Source organism: Mycteria americana, chromosome 1, assembly GCF_035582795.1.
Source record: "Mycteria americana isolate JAX WOST 10 ecotype Jacksonville Zoo and Gardens chromosome 1, USCA_MyAme_1.0, whole genome shotgun sequence".
Taxonomy (NCBI): Eukaryota; Metazoa; Chordata; class Aves; order Ciconiiformes; family Ciconiidae; genus Mycteria; species Mycteria americana.
The window spans coordinates 201,336,418-201,363,936 of NC_134365.1; the positions used below are offsets into that span (position 1 = coordinate 201,336,418).

The 27,519-nt window shown below is 36.1% G+C and overlaps 1 protein-coding gene across 12 annotated transcripts in view; it reads right to left on the reverse strand.

Moving 5' to 3' along the window:
- SGCG (sarcoglycan gamma) overlaps positions 1-27,519 on the reverse strand; it is a 152,593-nt gene that overhangs the window by 77,427 nt on the left and 47,647 nt on the right. For 4 of the 12 annotated variants that reach the window (XM_075490901.1, XM_075490911.1, XM_075490902.1 and 1 more), the window contains one exon: positions 224-350. The exons of 7 other annotated variants lie outside the window; for them this stretch is intronic. The gene's annotated coding sequence lies outside the window, so the exon portion shown is untranslated. The remainder of the gene's footprint in view (positions 1-223; positions 351-27,519) is intronic. One more of the 12 variants, XM_075490906.1, reaches the window with a different exon arrangement.

A 27,519-nucleotide genomic window follows, 5' to 3' on the forward strand; every position in this document is an offset into this window, starting at 1 on the left:
TTGGTACACACGATGTGATGCTTTAATATATGAACTGCATCAATTGCCATTTTCAGGAGGCTTAAATTTATTTTATCTTATATAGAACGGCAACACTTTTCTCCCATTTTTCATAATATTCTAATTCTCCCATCACAGAGTATTTAATAGAATCATATCATAATCTGTGGCTCACAGAACAACACTATTTTACTGTAAAAATAGTTACAAGTGGTAACAGTACCTTGTAAGCACAGGTTTAAAAATACTTCTACATATTCTTTCCTCAATTCAGTAATAAAATGCATTCTTTGTGTTGCAAAACTTAACTGTGTATCACTGGAATGCCAAAATATGTTAAGCTTCAGAATCTGTATATAAAGAAATGAAATGGTTCTTAATAATGTAAAGGAAATAAAGATTTCTCAATTTATCAGATATTCGTATTTAAAGATATGTTAGCAATAAAAATATTACTTACTGGGTTTAAACAACTTCCTTCACATTATATTAATAGTTCTTAAAGAAGCATTCTTTGAATTTAAAGAAATCTTACCAGATTGCACTTCCTTAAAACATGAGGATATTCACTAACTTCCACCTTTACAGCACAGAGATCACCAACAATTCAAACCATTCATTAAAGCTTACAATTTCAGCCAAGAGAATAAAATCTCAGCAGCTGAAGCTGCTTATCTAGAACAACAGTGGGCAACATCTGTCTCACTTCCACCAATATAAAATGAAAAAAAAACCCCAACCATGGATGTCAAAAAGAAAATAGATATTGTAAGTTCAAGCACTTCCCATAAGCCAGGTATATCCACAGGCATCTTACATCCAAAAACTGGTCAACTTTCCTACAATATAATGTTCCCAAATGAGAGTCCATTCAGACGGGTTTCACACAAGGTCTCCTCTCAATTTGGAATTTACTCCTGGGAACAGAATCGCTGTGCTCTGCTCATACCACTTTCAAAACGTGATTAAATTACATCCTTGCCCAGCTGGTGAATTACTCTAAGTCATTAAAGAAGCTCTTTTCAAGTCTCCTGCAGAGCCATCCTGTCTGTAACAAGCTTGTGGCTCTCAGTTCTAACCCTCATCTTTAGAAAGATGTCATCTCTTGTTCCTGTAGCTTCCTATCAAACTATGAGACAGAGAACGCAATATATGTTTACAAGTGAACAGAAGTTCATGCATTATCTCTTTGCATATATGAAGTATTCATCTTATTTCTGCACTTCCATTCAAAAATCTTTTAATGTGTTGTTTATTTATGTTAAAAAATGAGACTTGATCATCAGCAGTTCATAAAGTAACTGTGCTACAGCCATTATGGGACAATATTCTAATGAATTTTTTGCTGCTATCAGTCTCAGTTGCTCATGATACTGTGTACATAAATCTTTTCACCTGCTGAAAATACTGAAAATAGTATAATGATTTATCAGTGGAGAATCATAGATTCTGAAATAACTTGGCTTAACATTACTGCAAAACATTGTAGATTTACAAGATGTTACTTAATATTCACCACATGAACTACGTTTGTTTAAAACTATCAGATTATATCTTTCAGTTCCGTGGATTACTCAAGCACCTACTACTGATTATAGGATACTGTTTATATATGGGTTGATACTATTTTTTTGCTGTTTTCACGCTAATCATTGTGTAACAAACCATATCGCTCACACAGAAGTTGCCCTTTATCTTAAACCTACTTTACCATGCTCTGCCAAGTAAGACAAATTGGGACATTTATACATGCAACGGGTTTCATAAAATGCTTAGAAAAACCTTTACCTTTACTTCCACACAGATTTGCCCTGACCACTGTAACTTACAGGATAGGATGCAGTAACTGTTATCTGGTGACACCAACAGATATACTTTGAGAAATAACCTGCGCAGTTCTTGCTCAGGTATAGTACAACTATCTAATACCCTAACATAGGGTATTCTCTTGAGTTTCTTACTGGTTCCTTCGTTACACATACTTGTTAAGTGTCAGTATAACAAGAAACAAGATAAATGACAACTACAGAAATTTCCGTAGTAACAGAAGCCCCCTTCACAAGACAAACTGCTTGTTTTTTTGAGGAGATAAATAAAATCCGCTTCTAAGAACACTTAAAAGTTTATTTCGATATGACTGGGGGAAAATGGACCATTCTTCAGGAACTGCACAGTCTCATGAAGTTAGCTGAGCCTTTGACAACAAATCTCTCCCTGTGGCATCTAAACTTTGCCTTTTCCTTTTGTTACTGTTTGCTACATCTTCAAGGTAAATTTCACAGTAGAAACACTATTTGATAAAGAGTAAATTAATTCTCAGATCTTCACGTTTTTATGTCAGCCTCATCACAGTGGTCTCTGAGGTTGGGATCCATCTCACAGTGGTAGATACCAACAATTTAGCCTTCAATATCTGAGCCAGTCAACCTGGACTCCCTTTATGGTCAATGGAGATAAACCTACCCAAGCTGGGAATTATTTATCTGACTTATTTTAGATGTATAATTTAGACATGCAGTGAACTGCATCTTAGATGTGTTTAACTTCTCTGCATAAAAAGAGAAATAAAGAAAGACTGGGATGACTTTTTCGTATGTACATACCTACATGTTTTAGACATAAGCATTTGGTCAAATTAATTCCAACCAGAATGATTTCCAGAAGCATGTAATTTAACAAGATAGGATTCTTTTGATTCCTGTTCTCCTCTGTTCCATTTTCACCCTGTTGTAAAATGTTTATTGTGTGAGTTGAGGGTTTTATACATAATGTATTATGTACTGCTGTTTAATGAGGCGAGGTCAAAATCCATTAGGCATTTCACCAAAAAGCCTATGAGTTTTGTGATTGTTTTCAGCCCTTCAGAAATTCCACAGGGGACATCTCCCAGCACAGCACTGTTCCCTGCACAAGTTATTTTTTCCTGACAGAAAGCAGTTGTGTTGTTCCTGAGCATTATTAATACTGCCAAGAATTGCTTTGGTCCTAGCAAATGGGTAATGCTGGCCTAGACAACTGACTGCTTTGAAAAGGATTAAATTTTTCTACTTAACATAATATTTCATGATTTTTAAGACAATTAGTGGCCCAGTACCAAGTAATTACAGGGGAAATCCTTTAAGAATTGACACTGTTGGACTGTTTCTTCTGGAAGAATCAACTTTCCATATTACTGACTTATACGTTCATGAGCTGAAATCACATAGGAGAAGAATCTCAGATCTGTCTGGAGAAGTTAGAGAGAAATTGTTTTATAGGTTTGGGCTGTTTTAGGAAGCTGGGCTGAAAGGAAAGCCTTAGACAGGCAGATCTCATAGTTGGCTGGTGAAGTCTGCCAGGATTCAAGAGAGACTCTTAGAAGGAAATCAACAGATATTTAGTACTATGATGAAAATGGAATAACCATGAAACTGTAAGTTGCTTGTGTAGGAGCATCCTAAACAGACACCAAGAAGGAAGTGGTTACTTAGACACCTGGGTGTACACCAGTTAGTTGGAGAAGCAAGAAGCTTGCACAATGAATCACAGAATCACAGAATCGTACAGGTTGGAAAAGACCTTCAAGGTCATGAACAATGACTTTGGTAACTGTTGTCTTTATACAAGGAGGTACGACACAGTGACAAACTACAGAAAGTAAGAACAGTCCTGGCAACCTATTGTGCAGATGAAATGGCAATTTAGTTTCAGAATTAAAGTTCTGACATCATTCAAATGGGCCATGAAAACATGTATTATTTGGATCATGTCAGCAGTACCATAATAAAAAAATCTTCTACGTAATTGGAAGTGGAATTTCTTGGTGTTCCTACTCATGGGGCCACACAATCAGAAGTCAAATAGGATTAAGGTCAACTACTTGCATATTCCTTACAGATTTTTGTATATGTGGCCATAATTCATGGGATCAAGCTCTATCATGGTAGTTTGCTATTTGAAAGTATTTTCCAATTGTCATTATCTGTTTTACTGGGATCCGCTCTTATCCAATTACTTCTTGCCCATTTGCTGATTTAAACCAGATACTGAATGCTAATTAGCTGCCAAAAGATTTGGCATAGATTTTAAATTATATATATAACTTGTGAATTAGTTGTACACTGCAGATATTTTGACCATGTGAGATTTTCTCATGTGTTCAGCTGTTACTTGTAAGTGTTCATGTAATGCATGAAATTCATGCCTATAGGAATACACATATGAGCTGCTGATGAAAGAGCTGTATGTTCTTTACATTGTGTTACTAAAGCTGCCCTCTAAAAATATGTAGCCATGACAGAACATTTCCTTGGATCTATTCCACCTTTTTCTATGCCAGACTTGGAGACCGGCCTCTGTGATATGCATGATTCAGAGGGCCAGGAGATTGTTATATTAATACCTAGATATTGAAAAACTGTCCATCAATAATGTTACTGTTGTATTTAGGTTAGTTTGGGCATCAAGTTCAAAAAGCTATTCTGATAGCTCTGGAATATTCAATTAAGACAGCTGTGTTTTTGAAGAAGGAATTTGCAAACTTATCAGTAAGCCTGCTTGGGAAAGCAAGTCGTAGAAGCTTGTTAATCGTATTATTTTCAGGAATTATTTATCTGTAGGAATTACTGAAGACAGAATACTATTTCAATTAAAATAAGCAATCACAGTTTATTTCAATTATAAAAGTACGTTTTCACTGATTTTTTTCATAAATGGCTATGTTATTTTCTTGAACGTAAATAAAATTCTCCTTAATGCATAGTTCAGAACTGTATTATTCGAGTACTTTGTCATGTTGTCATAAAGCAACTACTACTAATAAACTACTAGAAAGCATAATTTAAATATAAAACTACTTAGTTGGTTAACACTAATAACCAACTATAATTCCATTAATAATCATATAATTATTAGTATTTTATATTTTTGGACTGTTTCCAACTATGTTGCGATTTTCAGCAAAGAGACAAAAAGCTTAGCACTCAAGAGAACCTGTTCAAATCGAAGTTAAGAAGAACTGGTGAGGTTTCATGAAGAAATTTGCACCACTGATGCTTATACTACACACGTTCTTTTGAAAGGGAACTTCAGTCATCAGTGCTTCTACTCTTCTCTCTTTACGTGAAGTATATGCATTCACATGCAAGAAAATTCACAGTATGTGTGGGGATCAAAGAGGTGATAGTGCTAAACTAAAACAGTTCAGTAGAAAGATCATTTTAATCATTTAAACTAAATTATTGTGCCATTATAAACAAACTGTAAACTGAAATAAAACAACCTGTCAGCTCGGGCAAGTGAGAACTGCTTTTACAATCTGCATACAGTATCTTCATGGAACATTATGTTCATTAATGTTGTTTTTATATAATGCATTGGGCTAGATGGGTATTATTATATAGTATGAACATCAGAAGTACATTAAGACTTCACACTTTGGTGGCATTCAGGCATGCACACATTTGTCTTTGTGGAGGACAGAAGCAGTCCACTGATTAACCAACAGGAAACAGGTGCAGCTGGAGTATTTTCCTGACAGAGGAAAAACAGTTGAGGCAAACCTGTGGTTGAAAGAAAAAAAATAGAAAAGAAAGGAAACTTGGAATCCATATGGGAAAGCTTTCAAGACAAAATCAGAAAGGCAGGGAAAATTCAAACTCTCATGACTAGATGCAAATTTTCTAATTCCTTTCAACCCTCCCTCATTCCAACATATTGTATTTAATCTTGCCCAACCTTGCTTTGCTAAGATTTGTGTATTATACAGTATATTACAGTTTGAATTGTAAACTAGTGTCATCAGCTAAAAAGAGCTGGATCCCTGCAGCGTAATTTGTGGAAACCGGCTAAAAAATTCATATAGCCTAGTTAACTGTTTGCATACCCCGCAGTGCAAATTTCCATAATAACTATGACACGGTCACAATTAACAGCTTTGCACATTATAAGTACCACTGCAATAGCTGAAAGGTAGCTACTGACAGCATAGGATGAAGTGCTATATTAAAAATGATTATTTGTCTAATATCTGTGTACTTTTGAATCTCATTTACAGTAAAAATGTTTTTTAAACTTTCTTTTTAATCTTTCACCTTGATTTATTTTTCCTCTTTTAACTAACTCCCAAAACATTAATCGGATCAGAAAAAAGTAATTTTCATGATACTTCCTTCAGAATCAAAATGTCAAACAAAAATACTAGACAGATTTTTTTGTAAATTATTTCTAATTTTTGTGTGCCTTACATTTTAAGAAGTAGCTAGTTTCTGGCATGAGAAATCCCATGTCTTTCATGAAAAATGCTTTAAAATGCTTTCATTTTAAAAAAAGTGAACCTTCTCTCTCTGAAATTCAGTCTCCATTACAGCTAAGTTTCCTTGAGTGACCTTGAGTACTGTAATGTGGAAAAAAAAATTTAAAATCTCACAATTATTTACTTTCCTGAGATTTCCAACATATATGTTACTCTGTCTTGGTAGACAACAAAAATCTTTTCAAGAACACAAAGAACTTACAATAACTGATGTAGAAGTGATTGGATGATGATGTGGGTGAGACACCCACATCTAGATGAGCCTCTCATCCACAAGGCTACTGGCTAGACCTCATGGAGGTCTCATTACTATTACAGACTTTAGAAATAAGTCTTTCAGAAGAGAGAAAAGAGCAGTCTGTACAGCCATTTTTTTCACCTAACAATGAAAGACTGAGATCCAATAATGGTGTCAAGATCATTTAAGTGTTTACACAAAGGACTGCAAGTCCACCAGGAGAACAGAAGATACATAATATACTGCAGTCAATATCAGAACAGAAATTATTGCAGGCTTTTCTGGCTGTGAGGTTTCTCTCTCTTCCCTGGACTTAAAAATACTTTACATGTGAAGCTGAAGCCAGAATAGATTCGTTCCACTAGATCCCTCTTTTTCTTGAATCGTGCATTTAACAAAATGTTTATAATTAAGCTAGGTATGAACTAAATTACTCAAATTATGAGTTGTTTAAATTCTTAGTTAAGGCTTTCAACTAATACAAACAGACAAAGTAGAAGGAGACTGCTTACTCTGCTTTTTTGTCCTCTACAGTATGACAGAAGACAGGAGTTTGTTATGGAACGATGGTATACCTGTTTTGCTGCACTGAATTGTTCACGAGGTGATGAGAGGTAGTCTTTGATTTATCATCTAACAGTTTTCCCAGAATGGAATCATAGAATCACAAACTATGAAAGCTGGAAGGGACCTCTGGAGATCATCTAGTCCTGTTCCCTGCTCAAAGCAGGGTTAACTTTGACAGCAGAATTGGTTACTTGTTGGAAGAAAGGTGCAACTGTACATTATCAGGAATTTATTTTCTTCAATAGCCTTAGTGTCTCTGAATAGTCCTCTAAACTTTGATTGTCTAGAGTCTCTGTGGCAGCCTTACGTGCAATTTGAAAAAATATTTGGTTTTTTTCAAGTTCCTAAATACTGCTTGGACTCCTCTACTGTGTTGTTACGTTTAGCCTATTGGAGTTTTGATCCTTTTTACCCCATTTGATATAACTAACATGTTTTTATGACTACCTTCCTGCTTCTAACAGCTTCTCTTGTCCTGCTTTTTAGCTACACTTGTTTAGCCATGTCTTTTAAATATGTATTTACCCTAAGTATCTGATATGATATTTTGAAATAGTCACATGCAAAAATTTGTTTCCTTTTCACAGGCTGCTTGCTTTTTACATAGTGCCCTTTTTTAAGTTAAGAACAATGACTAAGATTCTTCGGCTCTCGTTACTCCATCAAAGATATTTACTCTAACATCAACATGGCCAATGTTACAATACACTCCTTGACAACAACATGAAAGAGACCTTGTCCGCTGCTCAGAATTAAGTCAGGAAATGACTCTGCTTCCTGAGAAACTGCTCCTAAAACCAGTCATTTATGGGATCTAAAAATGTGGTCTGAGTGTTGGACCTAATTATGACATTTATACTACAAAGGTAAAAGAAAAAATAGAGTTTCCTCTCATAGTGTTTCTGATCCACTACAGCAAGTCACAGTCATTGTAATCACCCTGGCCCGGTCACTGGCAATATAGTCTTTAACATTATCAATCATATTTATGCTGTTAATAATATTATATTACTCTGTTTAGATTGCACATTTCAGTCCATGAGCATGTTGATATAACCGCTGAGTTGTTGATACAACTCAGTTGTATATCAACTTTATCAATCTGTCTTCACAGTAAACTTCTGCTAACACATGGCACCACTTGCATGTCCTATTCTGGTTTTCCCGTATGTTTTTAACTCGGTGTTACCCACTGACTGTTTTCCTTCTGTTATGTTTTCAACATGACTATTCGGGTTCATTTCGTTTCTTAGCTTCCTTAAAGCTAAGCATTTTCATTTTCCTATCTTATTTTGAGGCTATAGAAATATGTATAACTTTCCTTTATTTCCCAGTCTTCTACCTCCAATTGAAGTGAGATTCTGTTTGTTCATCATATCCTACTGCCATTTTTTTTTATCCTGTAGCTGGGGATGTATGTTTTTTATGACTTCCCTCTTCATATTGTTCCAAATGTGCTCCTCTGCACTATTCAGCTTTCCCTCTACCTTAAGTTTAAAAAGCTCTGATCTTTTTGAAGTGTCAGGTGCCTGGTTCCATTGCTGTTAAAATGAAGATGTCATTCCTATTATTGGTTCCCTCTAGTTCAAAAATATTGCCAGCTCCTAATGAATTTGAGCCCCTTTCCTTACTCATGTTCTTTGCACGTGCTCTTGCATGTGGTAGTAAAAATATTTCAGAGATTGCTACCATGGAAGTCCTGGTCTTCAGTTACCCATATCTCAGTCTAAGCTTTGCCTTCAGAACCTCTTTGCTAGTTTTCTAGACTCTCAGTAGCTTTAGTGGTTCCCTCAATTTCAAGGTTGCAGACTTGCACCCTCTCCTGGGTCTAGTTGACTGAATCAGCAATTTTCCACAAAATGATGCTGCCTTCTCCTTTACCTATCTGCCAAATAGATAAAAGTTTCCTAAATACCGATACTAGGTATAAATTATCACTAATGTTAGTCAACTTAAATCCAAGTTACTTGCTGAACAGCAGGTGCAACTACTTCTGATACAGCTTCCCCTGCCTTGCACACAGTGATGGAATTATTGGTGCTATAACTGCATTCAGAGGCAAGAAATGTGCTGCTTTCTTCCATCTTTGTTAAAATTCTAGATATGTGGCTCCTGCAGATCTGAAATCCAGCTGCAGTAGCCGGATTTGGTAAGGAAGGAAGCAAAAAAGATAAATTAGCCAGCTATGTATGGAGCAGTGTTTAAAATGTGCTTCTGTTGCAGTCATAGAGGGATATTTTATTCCTGTTCATTTGACTAAGATTCTATGCTTAATGAGAAGTTCTGCTTTCAGCATAAAAATATACTACATTTCCTGGACCTGCAGAAAGTTTCATTCTACTTAAATGTTACTGACGTATATACAGATGAGAAAATGGTGATTTCCAGTTTAGTATACCAACTTAAATTTTCTTCAACATGACCTTCACTCTCCTAAGATTTTCTTTCCTTTCCCCTTCTTCCCCCCCGCCCAACTTCGGGACTGTACTAATGAAGTTTGTTCTCTGTCCCAAGACACTGCTTAGTTTAACTACCGTATTTGATGATATTCTTGCCAAAGTTGCCTTTTTGCAGGGAATGCAACTCGTTTCTTTGAACACTGACCCTAGTAGCTGCCTGTCTAGGAAATTAAGAGGTTAGAAAAATGAATGGATCAGCCAAGATAACACATGCAGAACTTCCCTGACATCCTCCTCTTTCTTCCTCCCCTCCTAATAAGGGACTATTTTAATTTAGGCGCTTCTATTGTCTTGCAAATTGAGCTGGGATGAGACTAAATCATTCCAGCTCTCAGTAACATTTAAGCGTGCAGAAACACTACAGTGGGGACTCTGGTATCAGTAATATATGTTAAGCCTTGCAGGACTCCTTAGTATAACTTCCACTTCCTCTTAAATGGAGGAAGAGGAAACCAGGGATCTATACTTGTTCACTTCCCAACTACAGAACACTGGCACTACCTCCCAGTCAGGAATTCTCTACCTGTTCAGCTTCCAGAGATTTATGCTCTTTTGCAAGTTGTCTGCTACTCCATGATTCTTTTTAATAACATTTTAGGGAAATACTGCTTATAGGTCACCCACCTGAAAGAAGGTCAAGCTAGATGTCATCACTAGAGCAAATTTTAGAACAATGAAATTAAGAATTCTTGTCTTAAAGTATTTGCTCAGGATGGGAGAAACCCAAGGGACCCCAGTGTAGTCCATTGAGACAACGGGAGTCAAATTCAGGATATTAGTCAAGCCCAGCTCCTAAAAAGCTCCTTAGCTCAGGATGCAGCAATAGCTCAACTGAAAGTGTGAATTCCAGTGAACTCCCAAGGTTGAAATTGTGTATTGGATCTGGCTGAGTTGGAGTTAATTTTCCCCATAGCAGCCCTCATAGTGCCGTGCTTTGTACTGGCAGCCAGAAAGGTGCTGATAACACCCCAGTGTTCTGGCTACTGCGGAGCAGTGCTGGCACAGCATCAAGGCTGTCCCTCCAACATTCCCCCTCCCTCACCAGTAGGCTGGGGGTGGGCAAGATCTTGGGAGGGGACACAGCCAGGACAGCTGACCCAAACTGACCAAAGGGATATTCCATACCGTATGACATCCACTCAGCAATAAAAGCTAAGGGAAAAGAGGAGGAAGCGGGGGCATTCGTTATTTACAACATTTGCCTTCCGGAGCAACCGCTACATGTACTGAAGCCCTACTTCCCGGGAAGTGGCTAGACATTGCCTGCCGATGGGAAGTAGAGAATAAAGCTTTTGTTTTCCTTTTGCTTCCATGCATGGCCTTTGCTGTGGCTTGTATTAAACTGCCCTTATCTTGACCCACGAGCCTTTCATTATATTTTCTCTGCCCTGTCCAGCTCAGGAGGGGGAGTGATAGAGTGGCTTTGGTGGGCACCTGGCGTCCAGCCAGGGTGAACTCACCACAAATCGCTTTCAGATTTTCTAGTCTAGGGTAGTTACATACAATGGGTTCAGAAGTCATGCAAATGCTGATAGTGGTGAGCACATAAAGACTGTCAGTTCCACTGCTGTAATTTTCATCCTTCACTCCCTGACTTGCTGCATTTTCTCCCCTCTCCTGTTCATAATGATGAACAAGTCAAGAAGGAAAGAATTAAGACTTCTGCTGAAGAAGAAGGAAGGACAGTGCGAGGATGGTGCTACACAGCTTGCAGGGTAAGAGGAAAGGCAACTCCCATTGCTCATGCTGGGAAGAGATGCCTGAAGCACAGTGAAGATATTCCCTTAGTCACTACTTCAGAAATACCTGCTCCACAAATTGAGGCCTGAAAGTTAAACATGGCAATTCACATACATTTATTATTTTAGCTGATAAGAATTGTACAGTTCTGCACCTTAGCAGTGCCTTCCAAATACTAGAATGAATCATAGGGGGATGATTATCCATTCCTTTTTCATTCCTTTTTCTTATATATTAGCGGAAATAAGAATGAGGGGAAATAAGAATGAAATATGAATGCGGAAAATGCTACTGTTTACAAAAATATTTCTTGGTAGTGCTAATAAGCCTGTTTTCTGTAATTAAAACCTCAAATGTATTCCTGAACAATAAATAATACATCATAGACTCTTAAAAATCCCACAATAATAAATACCCTTCTTAATCAATAAACAATGTATTTTGACATGGAAGTTACAAAATAAAAACAATGAAAGAAAACTAAATGGACTGGAAGAATAAGTGAGTACCACCATAGTTAAATCCAACCCTCATGTTAAGCAGATCTGGTTAACTGCCTGTGTTTATACGGACAAGTCTTTAAATGATTAGCTTGAGCTCTGCAGCACCTGTCTTGAGATAGGTGGAAGAAAGGAACAATTTTAGGCAAGGAAAGGCTAGCAGAATCGCCCTTCTTCCTCTCCTTAAAATTTAATAAAAATCCCGTCTTTATGGAAAATAAGAACAGTGTGCATCTAGTCTACTGTGTAAAGGGCTTTCTCACTAAAAAGGACAAAACAAAATTAAACACACAGGGATGACTTGAGGATCTAATAAGTTTTCCATCTATAAATTATAAAATGATAGTCTTTTCAGGATTGTAAATTACACTGAGAGCTGAATACCACATCCTCTCTTATTCTGATCATTTGATCCTTCCAGGTATCAAAGGGCTTTTCTTCAGGTGAAAGTGGAAGGTTTCCCTTTGGGTTGTCATTCTTTGCAAGTAATATAGCTTTACAATGCAATCCAGGTATTACCTGACACTCCAAGAAGAGAAATGCAGAGAAGATGGCTGGCAAATTTACAGAACTTTTACTATAATCTACCAGAGGTAGTATTTGTTCACTAGGATTTTAGTTCTTTTATTCAGTGACGGCTAAATGATTCCCTCATTCAGAACAGACATGCACATTACACTGGCTGCAGGTAAGGCCTTTCTATTCAGTCCTTATTATAGTAATTTACTGAGAAAGTCTGGCATTGAATTCTTAAGGTAGTTTGCAAGTAACTTTATGGACAAAATTCTGGACAGAATATCAAATTATAGAATTTTGTATAATTTTGGATATGTAAAATCAAACAATCGTTTTAGTTACCTGACAAGACTCTGAGAGTTACCATCTACAATAGATAAATTATGTTCTTACAATCTGTGATCCCAGACATGCAATTTAAAATTAAAAAAAAAAAAAAAAATCAGGCAACACAAGAATCAGTTGAAATCAGAAGTTAAACATGACAATTAAAAACAGATATTTAGTCAAATCAAGATTTAGCAACATATTGCTGTATACCTAACTACCCAGATCAGCCAATAATGCAAATTAGTAACAGTACCAGCAGCTGTCAACACAACTTGATATAAACAGTTGATTAATTTCAGTACTTACCAACATCTTTGAAAGTACTCTGAATTTTTAATAATTATAGGGATTAAAATTCAAGGAAAATAGTTTTTAACTGGTTAACCTTCATGGCAATAGAGGGGAAAAAAAGGAGAAATAATTCAGCATGAACTAAGAACTAGAACATGATTCCAATGTAAAGATACTCCTTGAGATACAGTTGTATCATTACAAAGTCTTGTAAGTTGTTAAAGTATTATATAAAAAGCAGTGATTTTTAAAATTTATTGATCTGCTTCTTCATACATTAATAATATCTCTAATATTGGTGTTCAAACTGTTCTGAACTCTCAGGTCTGTTACTTTTGTAGTTCCACAGTACTTGATAGTGAAATTGTTTACTAAATGAGTGAATACAATTTCTTACAAGTCAGCTCTTCAAGCATGTAAATGTAGAAGAAACAATTTAAGTATTTTTTTTCTGAACACGCTAAACCCCAGAAAACTAGCACTGAAGCAAATGTGAACATTGTAGTCTAACAGCCATCAGTTTCTGAACTACACACAATGAGATATACTATGCAAAGAACAGAATTAGCTCACAAGTCAGCCCTCCTCTTTCCTAAGAAAACTGACATTCAAAAATAGATGATGTAATTACAAATCTATGGAGAAAAGGAGACAGGAACAGTTCTTTTCTTTGCCAGTCTGCTGATCCCTGCTTGATGCCAACCAACACAGAATGTACATGGGCTGGAAATGCTGGGTTTTTGTAAATATTCTTATCAGACATTTAACATTGTTATTGCTTTATTATAATTAATAAGTGATAGTAAGGTTGTGGCTACTCTCTTTCAAAGAATAAGAGAGTTTAATGGTATGGATCCTAGTCACTCTGTTCCTGTTGGACTCTTCCATAGGCACATTTGAATTAGCAGTACAGATCTAGCTCTTATTTATAATTTTTAAGTACTTGACTTTGCTACCTTTAGAATGCTCTAAAGTCTTTCAATTTCTGTTTCATATAAACCAAACAAACACAAAAGAACAAAAAAAGAAAATATGGCGTACTATTCACATTGAACTGACTCATCTGCAGAGTCCTCATCTTTAGATCTAGCACGCAGATCTTGGTAAAACTGGTTGCAGCAGTAGATGTTAGCTTGCTCTATGGACCAGCACTAGGAGAGAATCAGATACTGTGGCAGCGCATTTCCTACTTATTTTTTTACAGCGGGACAGTGATAATACTAAGGAACTGCGGATTCCCTTCTGAGCATTGGGTGAAGAGTTTTTTTCTGTCCATCTGTCCTTCCCATTGTCTCTTCCCATATAAAACTACCTTCATCTCTGTTCTTTGTTTTCCCCTTCTCCATGCAGTAAAGTCTCAATTTCTTACTTATTTTAGCCAGACCTAGTCTCCTTTCCTATCAGCTGCAGTTTACCAGGTTTTGTTGAATCTCTTTCTCCTTCCCTACTTTCTTACAGCCTCAATATCTTTCTTTCACCCCTTATACAATCTCAGTCTTCCTTCTCATCTCTTCTTTGCCACTTTCCCTCTGCTTCAATTTCCTGACTCCTTCTCTCAACATAGTTATCCAGCTATTTCATGTTTTCACTTGTATCTTAAAATGTCTCCTCTCTTTTAACTTTCACATTTATTGGTAGCTCCAGTCTCTTTGTCACATCTATCCCTAGCATTTCTTCCAAATCCAAAACTCTTGGCTGCCCACGCTCAGTTCTAGTTTCTCTGGAGGACTGCCCCCTGTCTCTAGCTACCTCTTTCCTCTCCTTGTTTGCCTTTTGTTCCCTCTGCTTTAAAATCAATTCTTCCTCCGTCTCCCTTGCAGACACCAGCAGAGGTGCAGGAAAACATCTCACTGAGAGCAGAGATTCTTATGGGAGACGGGATCTCATCTCTCATTTCCAATTTCCAGACCCAAACCTATTGCAGGGAAAATTTTGCTTCATCTCTATATTCCTGACAGTAATATAATGAGTCATGCTGTGGTGATGGCACATTAATCTGGTCTGGAGAAAAGTTGTGAGAAACTGAAGTATGAGCAAAAACTTATAAGACTGGCTGAAACATTTCTCTCAGGGATGCCAAACTAACTGTGATTTTTAGGATTTAAAAATTAGGTACGTTTGGACAGACTTTTACAGAGTCATAAAATGCATACTTTGGTACATACTGTCCTCAATTTGCTGACTTAGGTCATTTTTTACCCTAAGAATTTTCCTACCTTACATCTAGAATAGTAAACTAAGCAGGGCCAAGGCATGTGCTGTGAACATCCGTGCTGTTCCACTGACAGTATGCATCCTGGAATAGCTTGGCCTATACCACCTGGCACTCTGCCAGACACGGTCACAGCCGCTTTATGGTCTGGAGACGGCATAGAGGAGGGCTCCCAAAAGGACACTCCATTTTGCTGGGGATGAGAATTAGTTATACAGATGCAAGCTGTGTCATGCCATTTGCTGAGGATTAGCCTTTGCTAGCACATATGTGGCTTACTCAAAAACAGAAAAAAAAAGAAAAAGAAAAAAAGAAAAAAAGATTCAGCTCTGTTCAAGTGAACATTATCCCATTACTCTCATTTTCCACTTAAGCAAACTATTTCTCCCCCATTGGTTTGTGTTAATAAGAGCTTGTGATACCATTTAAGTGGTCTCAATTAAATATATTGAACAGAATAGTAACGAGTTCTAAAATAATAAGCAACAACCATTTTCCTATATAGATTAAATTTAATGGACATTTCACTACCTTTCTTTTGAGGAGATTACCAAGATTATATAAAAAATCCCTGTGTGATAAACAAGAATGCCATCTGTTACACAGTTTCAAAAACCTACTTCTCAGAAAAATGTTATTGCTTTTATAAAAGGGAATAATTCCTCATTTGAAATAGAAAAGTTTTATCAACTTGTGACAGTCCAGAGGAAGTGAACTGTTTTGCATCATGTGGTAGCTCCATTGGGCTATGTAATATAACTACAATTTATGTTTTTACTTAAATTTGCATGTAGGCAAAAAAGATGTCATTCTAACTGACAAAAATTCTGGAATATGCTCTGATATTTATAGGTTCATTTTTCTTTCTTCCCTGCTACAGCCTTTTCAATAACTATTCCAAATGGTAACTTATTTGAAAATTCTACCAAAGGTAAAACATACTTGTGCTCTTTAAAGATATATTTCTGTTTTGTATTAGAAATTGGAAGCCTGGCAAACAATTTGACATTTCAGACATTGAAATTCAAATTCTTACTCTTGATACCATATTTTTACACCACAACCTGTTGTGCCTGCAAAAGCAATACATTCAGACCTGGAAGAAAGTGCCAGACGAAAAATAAGGACGTCTGAGTCTGCCATTCATTTCCAGACTGCTCTACAGAACTATTCCTGTATTCTCAAGTATACATTAAAATCTCTACTGTCCTCCAGAGAAAATCTCTTTCACTTGGATTTACAATATCATTGGCAAGTCCAGAAAACTACAGCACTTGTGAGACAACTACAGAAAATACGTATTTTTAAGACATTGCCTTTGTTCTTTAGGTAAAACTGTTTCATATTGCATTACAATGGACTAGGAAGATGTCCACAATACCTTTGGAAGCGTAAGCTTATGGGACATTATCCTCCTATTCAAGGGTTGTAACTTAAAACATTCTTCCCCAATTGCTTGCAAACATCTGATGGCCTCTGTTTGCCTACTTTGCATTTTACTTATTCATAAGAGACTCTTCCTTTAAAATCCCTTTATAACCTTTTATAAACAGAATGAAGGTCACATTTTGGCTTAAACTGACATTATTGCTCTTTTCTTTGTTCAAAATATCAAGATAAGGATAATCTGCCGGGGGGTATTCTACCCACTCTAACAATGCTGAAATTCTCTCTGTTTGCATAGAAAAATTAATAGGAATTGTATAATATTTTAAGACATATTTGTGTTTCTCATCACTATTCTGCTCTGTACTCTAGCTCTTCAAAGAATGGACAGTGGGAATATATTGTTGAAGCAAAGCTAGAATCATGCAGTTAGCAATATATTGGAAGCTCTTTGGGCAGAAATTAAGATGAAGTCATGTTCGATGCTATCTTGCTTCTTTTACCAGAAAGGCCCACAAAGAACTTTTTTCCTTCTGAACATGAGTGAATACCATCGGGTCCTGGTGACAGAATAATTATTAATTTTATTGATTTGTCCCAAAATATCTTCTACTGGTATTTTCATTTGGGACATTTCTTCAGAGTCATCCTCCAGAAAGAAGGGTCACATACAGAAATTTCCCAGACCTCCTCAATAGAGAACACTGATGTTAACTCCTTCAGGATTTTCTTTTTGATATCTCTGTTCAGGTACATAAAATATAAATATTCAGTGTATATCAACTACTCGAATGTATATTATTAATATACACAAACAAATACAAGTCAATAGAAAAAAACCACAAAGGAACTTAATGCATACTGTAGACTGCATGAACACACCTCAAAATGCTCCTGTAAAGTATCAGGTTAGCTACTTGCAGCATCAATCACCAAAAATATTATATCCAGTATCTAACAATTTTTAACATCAATGATACCTGATTGCTAGAAGGTATCTAACCCTGCATAGAACCTTTTTTTCTTCAAGTACCCACATCAATGCAGTAACCTTGTTACTTTTCTCTTTCCAAGTCCTTTATAAAAATTTCCAGACAAAAGATAAATACATCCCAGTACTAGCTAGCTTGAATTGTGTGTTCTGACCCAGCAGATACTATTCATGTGCCAACAGAATGTACCAGGACAGAGTTTTCCTTTAATGAGGGCATTACCTCACAAGAAACTTTCACTGAACTTGAAAAAACTTCATTACCCAGAAAACCTCTATGCCTTCTTTTTATCATATGCAAATTTGGCTGCAAAGTCAAAAAAGATGGGGGGGGGGGGGTAGCAACTTTGAGGTGAACAAACAGTAAGTAGAATTCCATCACCTTAAAAAAAAAAAAAAGAAAATTAAAACCAGAATCAAATACTGATAGACAGAAACAATTAACAGGGTAGTATTTTAGATAGCTGTTACAAACAGGTTTTATTTTAAAACACATACTTTTCCTACAAGAACAGAACACGTGATAAATAATAAAACAAAATCAAATCTTCAGAAAATATTAGGAAACCTAATGACTGATGTAATTAAAATAAATTTTCAGAAATATTTTTTCAATTTTGCTTCAGCTGCTTTGTGTTGCTATATCCTATTCCATCAGCAGATCCCATTAGATAACAACAAATTGACCTACACAAATAATCAAAGAACATTTTTTATGTTTATTATCTTATCTGTGAGGTTAAAACCATAAAAGGGACTATACTGGAGCAGACCAAAGTCCATTTAGCTCAATAGCCTCTCTCTGATGGTGACTAAAAGATCATACTGATGAAAGAATGGAAGCCTTCTTACAGGTCTCCATCATATTGTTCTCTCTGATCCTGGTCATTTCTTTTCCAGGTTGCGTTGTCCTCCTTGTATGAAAGCGTGCTATTCCTTTGGTTGTACTTATTACCTTCCTCTTAACTTACTCAGTTCAGAGATGGAGGAGGAACAAAAACAGCTCACAGGATTCAAAAGTCAGGTGGATCATGGAGTTGTACAATGTACTCTCTTTTGACTTCTACTGTTTCCCCATGAATTCCAAATGTTTCCTTTTCTGACAACTAGTGGGCACTGAACTGGAGTTTTTAATGAATCATCCATCATAACCCGAGAATCTCACTATGAAGTTCTAATAGTTCAGATACCATCACTTTGCATTTGAAGGCCTTTTTTCCCCCCGTGTGCAAAACTTCACTTCTACCTAGACTGAATTTTATTTGCCATTTTCGTTTCCAAACATTCAGTCTTGAAATGCCCTTCAATGAAATAAAAAAAGATGGAGAGTGGCAACCTGCATAGGCAACTGGTAGGTGATAGTCATTGGAGACTTCCTTTAGCAGGAGACAGAGGCACCCATCTGCTGACCTGACTTTGATGTCTTGGGAGTTCTGCTGCTTTCTGAGTGATCAGATATAGGATATTGCAGAGACTTCTGAGGCTTATCCAGCCCTTGCTGCTCATGACACGGGCAGCAATGATACTCCTAAGGGTGAGCACATGAAGAGTGACTGTGGAGCTCTGGGGGAGGGGTAAAGGGTGTAAGGGCCAGCTGGTTTTCTCCTCAGTCTTTCCAGTGAAAGAGAAAGGTTCATATAGGAGTGGACATATCTAGCATGTTAACATCTTACTACTTAGCTGGTGTCAGAGGCAGAGATTTGGCTTTTATGAGCACAAGAGCCTCTTTAAGGAGTGAGAACTATTGAGAAGAGACGGGATCCATCTGACCAAGTTGGGCAAGAGCATCTTTGCTAACTTAGCAAGGAAAGCTTTAAAGTAAGTACATCAGGAGAGGGTTGCTATATCCTTAAGAGAAGTGAATGCATGGGGCGAGCAAAGAAGCATCCAGGGGACAGCATGACGGAGAAGGCTCTTTCCCTTTCCTTATAAAAGCAGCATAACTGGGGTCCATCTCCAGTGTCTGTACATGAATGAACACAGCATGGGAAACAAACATGAGCAATTCATGCACAGCTGCAGAGCAATGATCCCACTGGAATTACAGAAATACACTGGATAGCCCACATGACTGGAGTGCTGCAATGGATGGATACAAGCGCTCAGGAAAGAAAGGCTGGGAAGGCAAGGAGGAAGACGGTTGCGCTGCGTGCAAAGGGCTGACTCAAATGCATACAGTTTTCCTTTGAAACAGAAAAGGAGACCTTCAGGAGGTTACGAGAAAGATCAAAGGACAGATCAAAGGACAAGTGATGTTCTGCTAAGAGTCTGCTACAGACTCCCTGATCAAGTACATCAGGAGGATGGACTAGATGATTTCCAGAGGCCTCTTCCAATCTAAATTAATCTAGGATTCTGCAGTCTTTAGAGCTGGCCTTTTATCACCATTAGTAGTTCACTGATTTTATTCTTAAATTCTTTCAGAGGTCTTTGGTGAGTATCTTCTGATTTTGAGTATTCCTGTATATTTTATCTACATGTCCCCTATAGATAAGCTTTTTCTGTAGTCCTTTTATTCTGAAATAGATCCTTTGATGAGTAGCCCATGAAGTGGGGTTCTAGCACAGAAAGTGCTCCAGTTTCTTCCACAATTTACAGAAACACAAATAATTCATTCAGCATACTTTTTATATCCTTCAACTTCTCTGACCACTCTTTTTAGAGTCTGATCATCCGTTTACCATACAAACTACTTGGCAGGTTTTGGTGATTGTCATGTTTGAAGAAAGATTTATCATCACTTATGATGTTCATTGTTCCTTAAACATTTTTGTCCCAGCTGTATTGCTTTTAGATTTAACCTGCCAGAGTTCACGATCTTTTCTATTTTATTCATTTGCATACAACTTCAGATTTGGGAAATATGACTTCTTGCTTCTAATTATTTCCCTTAATCTGCTGATTTGGCATGCTGAGTTACTTTTGCGCTCTCAAACTTTTTTTGATAGAGAGCATATATCCCATCTGTCCTTCCAATATAATGCTCTCAAATATTTTCTGGGGTACTTTAAGCTTACTTTTTGGCAAGCACCTTCATCCTTATGCAGTTATTTTTGAAGCTGAGTGCAATTTTGACTTGAAATGTAAACACTGGGTACATTTTACATATTTGACATACATAAATATCTTATTCTGTGTTGGAAAGAGTGTGAACCTAAGTTAAATCTTAGATTAAGTTTCGTCAATATAAAATATTGATAATTTTGTATTGCAATAACATATTTCAATGAAGAATAGATAATCTGTATTATGCATAATTTCACAAAAATTATTTTGCCTATAAACTTCAGAGTTTACTTATTTGTCCAAAAGACAAACAGAATTTGCTATGTGTTTTTGACCACAATTTAAAGTGTTTCAAAGGAGCTAACCTGTTTCTAATACACACCATTGCACCAAGTATTTCTGATAGTAGTTAAAAAACCCTGTCTTCTCTAGATAAACACAGTAAAGTCATACTAATTTGAACTGAAATAATATTCCTTCATAAAAAGAGAAATAAAAACAATGTCACAATTTTAAGAAACAGGAAATCTGGATTAATAGTTCAAAGAATAATCTTAATACGCTTCTTTTGCACTACAAGCTATACAGTTTTTTATTTATTTCAAGAGTATTTATTTAGTGTACTGCTTATTTGGAAAGAACATCTAAGAACTCCCCTTAAGTCATCCATTCAGACTTTTATTACAACAGGTCAGCAGTAATACTCCTAACCTGGGTGATCAAATAGAATTCTGGCTACATTAGAATGGTTTGTATGTCTCTGGGTATTATGGACATTAAGAGAAGAAGTTTATTTGAGTAGCTGACAAAATGGATACATCCCATGCTGTTTGTATTGCTATTTAAATTGCTGCTCTCAATTACTTTTTTTTTTTTTAACTGTATTGCTTGGATGCTTTCAATTACTTTCAATTCCTCCTTTATCATCAATGTACAGTATTCTCAAGAAAAGAAACACCACAAAGTTTTACTTTAACACATAGTAAAGTTAAACTTTGCAGACAGGATCTGGTAGTTTGTTGTGTTGAGTTGCAGTGAAGATTAGGTTTCTGTGTACAAAATTTAATTTCTTAAGGACCATTAAATGCAAATAAGAATTGTTTTTGTGGCCTTCAATTTTCCTTCACTAGAGACAACACCAGGAATCTCAAAACACTGGTAGGCATAAACTTTTTAAAAACTTTTTTGTCATTTGTCATGCTTTTTCTGGTTATTTATATAGTCAGGGGAAGTGTGATAGATGTGCCAGAATTACAAAGCTAACTCAGAGGGAGGAATGGGGAAATAATCTTCATTGGGGTTGTTGAACATACTGAAAGGCTTGAAGTTCTTTATAACTGTGAAGGAAATGAAAGCAATCCCTCTGTTTGAGACAAATTATGAAAGAACCTCTGCTATCATAATCTTGTGCAGAAGTCTACCAGTCAAAGAATAATTTTAGATACTTTTAAAAAAAACAATCACATCTTTTTCTATTTAAAAATACTTCTTTTAAAAAAGATATCTTTTTATGTTCTAGGTGTGTGATAGCAGATCCTTTCGATCATACAACAATGATTACCAGCAAGGCCAAAATGTATCTTGTAGAAATACTGTTCCTAATGCAAGTCCTGCTTGGACAGAGCTTTTAGCAAAAGTCCTTCAACATTATCCTCAATGTTGTTCTCAGGAAAAATATTTCACATCCTCAGTGCTGGGAAGAGGTACTCTCTGTGAGAGCAAAAAGAAACAGCTCTATTTAAGTACATAAAGACATATGCATGGCATAACCTTTTCTCTTTTTCCTGTTCTTGCTGCTGCTTTTATGAAAGTACTACTTCCAGGTAGCATGCTGTTATCTCTTTAGAAGCATTCTTACAGTTCATACAGTAGAGTTCAGCACAATTACAAAACAGGTTACTTAACTCCTTTCTGTGGTGCTTTGCTATGTTGGTTGAGGACCTTGAAAAGCTGTTTATTTAGCCTTGCTAAATGATTTTACATAGTAAATGGAGTTACACTGCTATTCTGTGACGCTTTTTTTGAATAGTGAAGTGAAAATACACTAAAGAAACAAGGAATGGAACTAGATGCAGAGGCTAGAGATGAAAATTAATCGTCATGTCTTCCCTCCCTAATTCAAGTGATTGATCACAGATAAGTTTTAAAAAAATATGAAAGAAGAATAATTTGACCTTGCATCTAGAAAGTCACAATTGTACCTTTTTTGAAAAGTCACATGAAACTAAACTAAAAACTCAAAAGTCACTTTCCTTTTCAGTAGCAAGGGAAGCAAAATGCTTTCCTATGTATACTGTGTTTGATTATATATTTTAAGTCTCTGCCCTTCTCTGATGAATTTTAAATGTCAATGAATACAAACTGATGTGCTTCTGTTGCATTGCAGTCCTGGTCATAACAGCTTTATTACTCATTTTTACTTACACAGGGCAAACCCAGATTAATTTAAATGTGTATTAGACATGAGGAAATCATCAAAACACATGTACTACAGAAGCCTTTTTTGGTAATGTTGTCTTCAACTGTTTAGGCAGCAACTGACTCTATGTTTCTTCAGCAACCGTGACAAAGCACTAATACAATGCAAGAAACACCGAAGATGAAGAACATGGCAAAATGTAAAATACTGGTTTTCATCAGTATGCCACTTCTTGGATTAAAACCAATAGGAAAGACAGAGCTGATCTTTCAATTAGCTGTAAAAACAAATGAAGCATAAACAAAACCCAGAAGTACATGTTAAGTATGTATGCATTCCAAAATAAACTAAGAGCAAAATCTCTCATTTGATGTAACTTATATATTTCTTGTATCTCAAAGTAGAATTTTTCATAGAAACTATTTAATCTGAAATGGAAATAAGCTGTTACTATTAAAATTCTTAACTTTCAATTAAAGTTCATTTACTGATGTAAATCAAGTACTGTAATCTGAAATGTAAGATTTATTTTTAGCATACTTCTTCATTTTAAAGATCCTAATTTGGGTAACTGGAAAACAATTCCTATTTGGATCAAATAACAAGCACATTATCTTCTCCAGGAAGTATGTCTGTAGTTTCTAAAGTTATTCTTTGGGCATACACAGGAAAAGACATTCATAGAGCACAAGTATAACGTCTTTTTTAACTCAAATTAGGCATTGTTTGCTCATCAAATATAGAAAATAGTGCCTGACATGTCGATCAGTTTTTGTAGTCTGAGATCCTACCAGAGAACCAACCCAGAACATTAAAAAAAAAAAAAGGAATACCGTAACAGGAATGTCTAATAACAATATCAGTATGCTGTTTGCTACCTATGCATCCACTGCAGTATTATTTGCAGTTTTGACCATAAATAATGAGCAACAGACTAGCTCCAGAGCTTCGAAATTTTTAACCATAGTTTGTGAAAACAGAATTAAAGGCATTAAGACCAATTCCCTAAACTGTTCCTTGTAGGTCCAAAGAAAACTGCAGCATATGCTGAAGTACTGGTTCTGATATGCAGTTAAGAAAAATTCTTTGTGGCTTTTGTGCATGCTCAGATCTCTTACTACCTGTGCTGTAGGCTGGATTAGACCTCTGTTTCAAGAGAACAACTTACTTCACTGTGTAGGGATCACTAAACCTGAAACATGCTTTACGGTCTAGTAAAGCCTTTACTTAGAAAAGCAAGTTCCACAACAGCATAAATAAGAGGTCTCACATATGTTTAAAAACATCCTCATTTGATAGGTTTGGCAGAAAAGCTCCATTGTGAGTCAGAGGCAGGCAGCAAAGCTTTTCTATTTTGATTAAAGCCCTCTGATAATTGCCCCTACAATAAATGAACATTTCACTAATCCCAGAACAGTGGTGGTGACTTCTCACGTAAGCATTTCTCCAGGAAGGGAAAGAGCTGCAAATTAGGCTTTCCTAAACTCAAATTCAGGAAAAGTATGCAAGTTTCTACGGGCAAAATAAAGATAAATCATGCTGGATCTTAGTTTCTGCAGGTTCACCTAGTCCAGGTTTGCAGGTGGTTTGGACTGTTCTCTACCATCTGGGCAACTAAACTCTGCCTAGGATAGATTTTGATTCCTTAATTGGCAGTTGAAGAACAACCTTACACACATTTCTAGAAGGTAATCATGCGTCAGAAAGTCTTTAGTTTAATATAAGGACAACTGAGACATCTTTGGTAGCCTCTAGTGTACAAAAGTAAAGAGTGTCCTCATGGCTTTAAAATATATTGCTTCAATCTAAAAGAAAAAGCTGGATAAAATTCAGCTGAAATTTAAAATCATCTACCACAATGTTGAAATCTATTTCAGGATGGGAAAATTGTCTTGCAAATGTTCTCATTTCTTTTCAGCTGTGAATTAACAAAATATGTAATCAGACATGTAAAAAAAGAAAAAGTCTCCACAGTATAATTTAAGTACAGTAAATGAAATACTGTGACTAGACACTTGGGGATAGGAGAAAAAGGTTAAGTAGTGAGTACATTCAGGAAAAGAACATGAGAGACATAAGTGGAGACTGTAAAGTATGGGGAGAAAGTGCCCAGGGAATGCTGAAGAAAGTCACAAAGAGAAGGGAAAGGTAGCAAAAGATGGAATCTTCTGATAAAGCAAAGGAAGAAAGAATAATTCTGCTTTCTGCTGCCTTTGTTTTCATTATTTTACATTCTAGCCATTTATATGCTTCACTTATTAAACAATCCTAAATCAAAGCTTATTTCTAGATAATTTTTTGAATGTTAGCTTTGAATTTTTTCCTGAGTTGAAGTCATACGTACCTGAGGTACCTGAGGATTTCTGATACAGGAAGACAGTCATTTTAATGTTCTTAATTTAAATAGCATTTTAGATGTTTTCAATATGGCTAAGGGCATACAGCTTTGTCTTCCATAAACATGACTAAAATCAGTTAAAACAAACCACCAAGTGTGAATCACAACATTATCAGTTCAACAGATGTTTAACTAAAAGCAAAATTAATAAAATATATGACTCTCAATGAAAAAAGTAAATACTTTCACAGATCATGAAAGTTGTTACTAACAGAATTTCAATGAAATATACAATTCAAAAAGAATGTGGGGTACTCCGATAAACACAAACAGTAGTTTTATCAAATATAGCTTACAAACAGTTTCTTCTCTGTTATGACAATACATTAATAGTCTTATACAACTTCATGAATATAAGAACTGCATTTCTGTTTGAAAGCATTATCTTCACACATGCATTGAACATAATTATTAAATGACTCATTGAATCATGCAGAATGAAATATACTATTTCATAATGCAGTTCTGTGTTTCAGCAAGATAACAGTTTTCAGAAGCCTTCTTCAGTATTTTCATTAAATGGAAAATACCTACCATAACACAACAAAACTAAAAGTAGAATGTTACTGGGAAGAAAAGGTTTGTGGCTAAAAGAAATATCTTTTATTATACCAAACAGTAGAAAAAGTAGACAAGCTTTTTGGCATATAGGCCATTCATCAGGTCTATTTGAGCATTTGAGACTAGAAAAATAGCCTGAAAAGTAGCATGGGCAGCATAGGACTACCATCTCCTATCCTGGTCTTGCTGCCCATCCTACAGGAAGTTTGGCTCCATCTATGTAAAACTCTATACTACATCCACCCATACTACATAAAAGTTGGCTCTGGGTGCCCTCTGGGTCAACTTTCACCTCTTTAGCCCTCAAAAATGACTGTCTTTTTGTAGTACCAGAATATATGCTAGAAGCCTGGGGGTGTAATATGAAGGTACAAAGCTTATCAGCTTTCTTCATTACGTAATGGAAAGAAGGTCTGTATCTAATATGTGACTATCACATTTTATCATATTATATCATATTTAGAAGATAAACAGACATTCATCTCAGCCCAAGTGGCATCAGCTGTGACTATGCATCACAACCAAAACTTCCAAAATCTTAACTGACTGCAAACTTTCAGAACTCTATGGCACCAAGTTACTATAGTTCACTCGTGGATTACTCATTTGGATGTGACTATACAGGCCAGAATTCATCTCACCAAACACAGGTAACAGCAGCCATACTTACCTAGGCTCCCTCCACAGACAATGGAGAGGCAGACACTTCTAGGACATGATTCATCTCCTCCTCACGTAGGAGGAGATTTAAGATAGATACGGTGAAACCACTCATATCTCTATAAAAGGAGCCTAGTTGACTGGTGTTGATGCACTCAAATCACATTCCTACACTTTGGCAATATCCTGTTTTAGGAACTTATGTGCTCATTCTGATGCATGATTATATATGCAGTGTGAGCACCTGTTGGTGGAGAGACACCAAGTATCATCCAATAAATCATTTGATAATGAGTCAGTAACCCACCAATACCTAGCTAGTCATTTTCTTTCAGTCAGTGAAATTATCCAAGAGAATATTTATTTGAATTCAAGAATACAAACTTCTAAAGGAGTTCTGAATACACGTAGTTGGATGCTCCATATTAATTCAAGTACACTTCAAAGAAGTTAGAATTGATTTTGGTAACAGTTCCTCAGATGGAAGTTTATTATCACACTGTCAAGCCCTAAAGAAGTGTTCAGCAGAAGCATGGATCCATTCTTGACTAAATTTAACTTTCAGTATGTGATAAACTGAGAAAAATTTAGAGCTACAAACATCAGAGGTTTACTACTGCAAAGCAGACATTTATATAAATACAGTAGTATCTCTGTAGTCATATGATATTGTAAGATTTAAAAAGTACTAAAAGTTAGCTTCTTAGTATTACACAAGTGCAAGTTTAAACTATGCAACTTAATATGGCATTTAATTGTAAAAACAAGCATATTTAAAACTATCAGAATCTAAACTAATAATTGTATATAAAAATGAACACTTAAATTTAGGTCCTAAAATAAATCACATAAGCAGCAACATGATCCTTAAATGAGGACAGAACGAGCCTGAAATGTTGCACACAAAATCAGATGGGGGAGAAGTTCAATACATCCATCTAATAAGAACAACC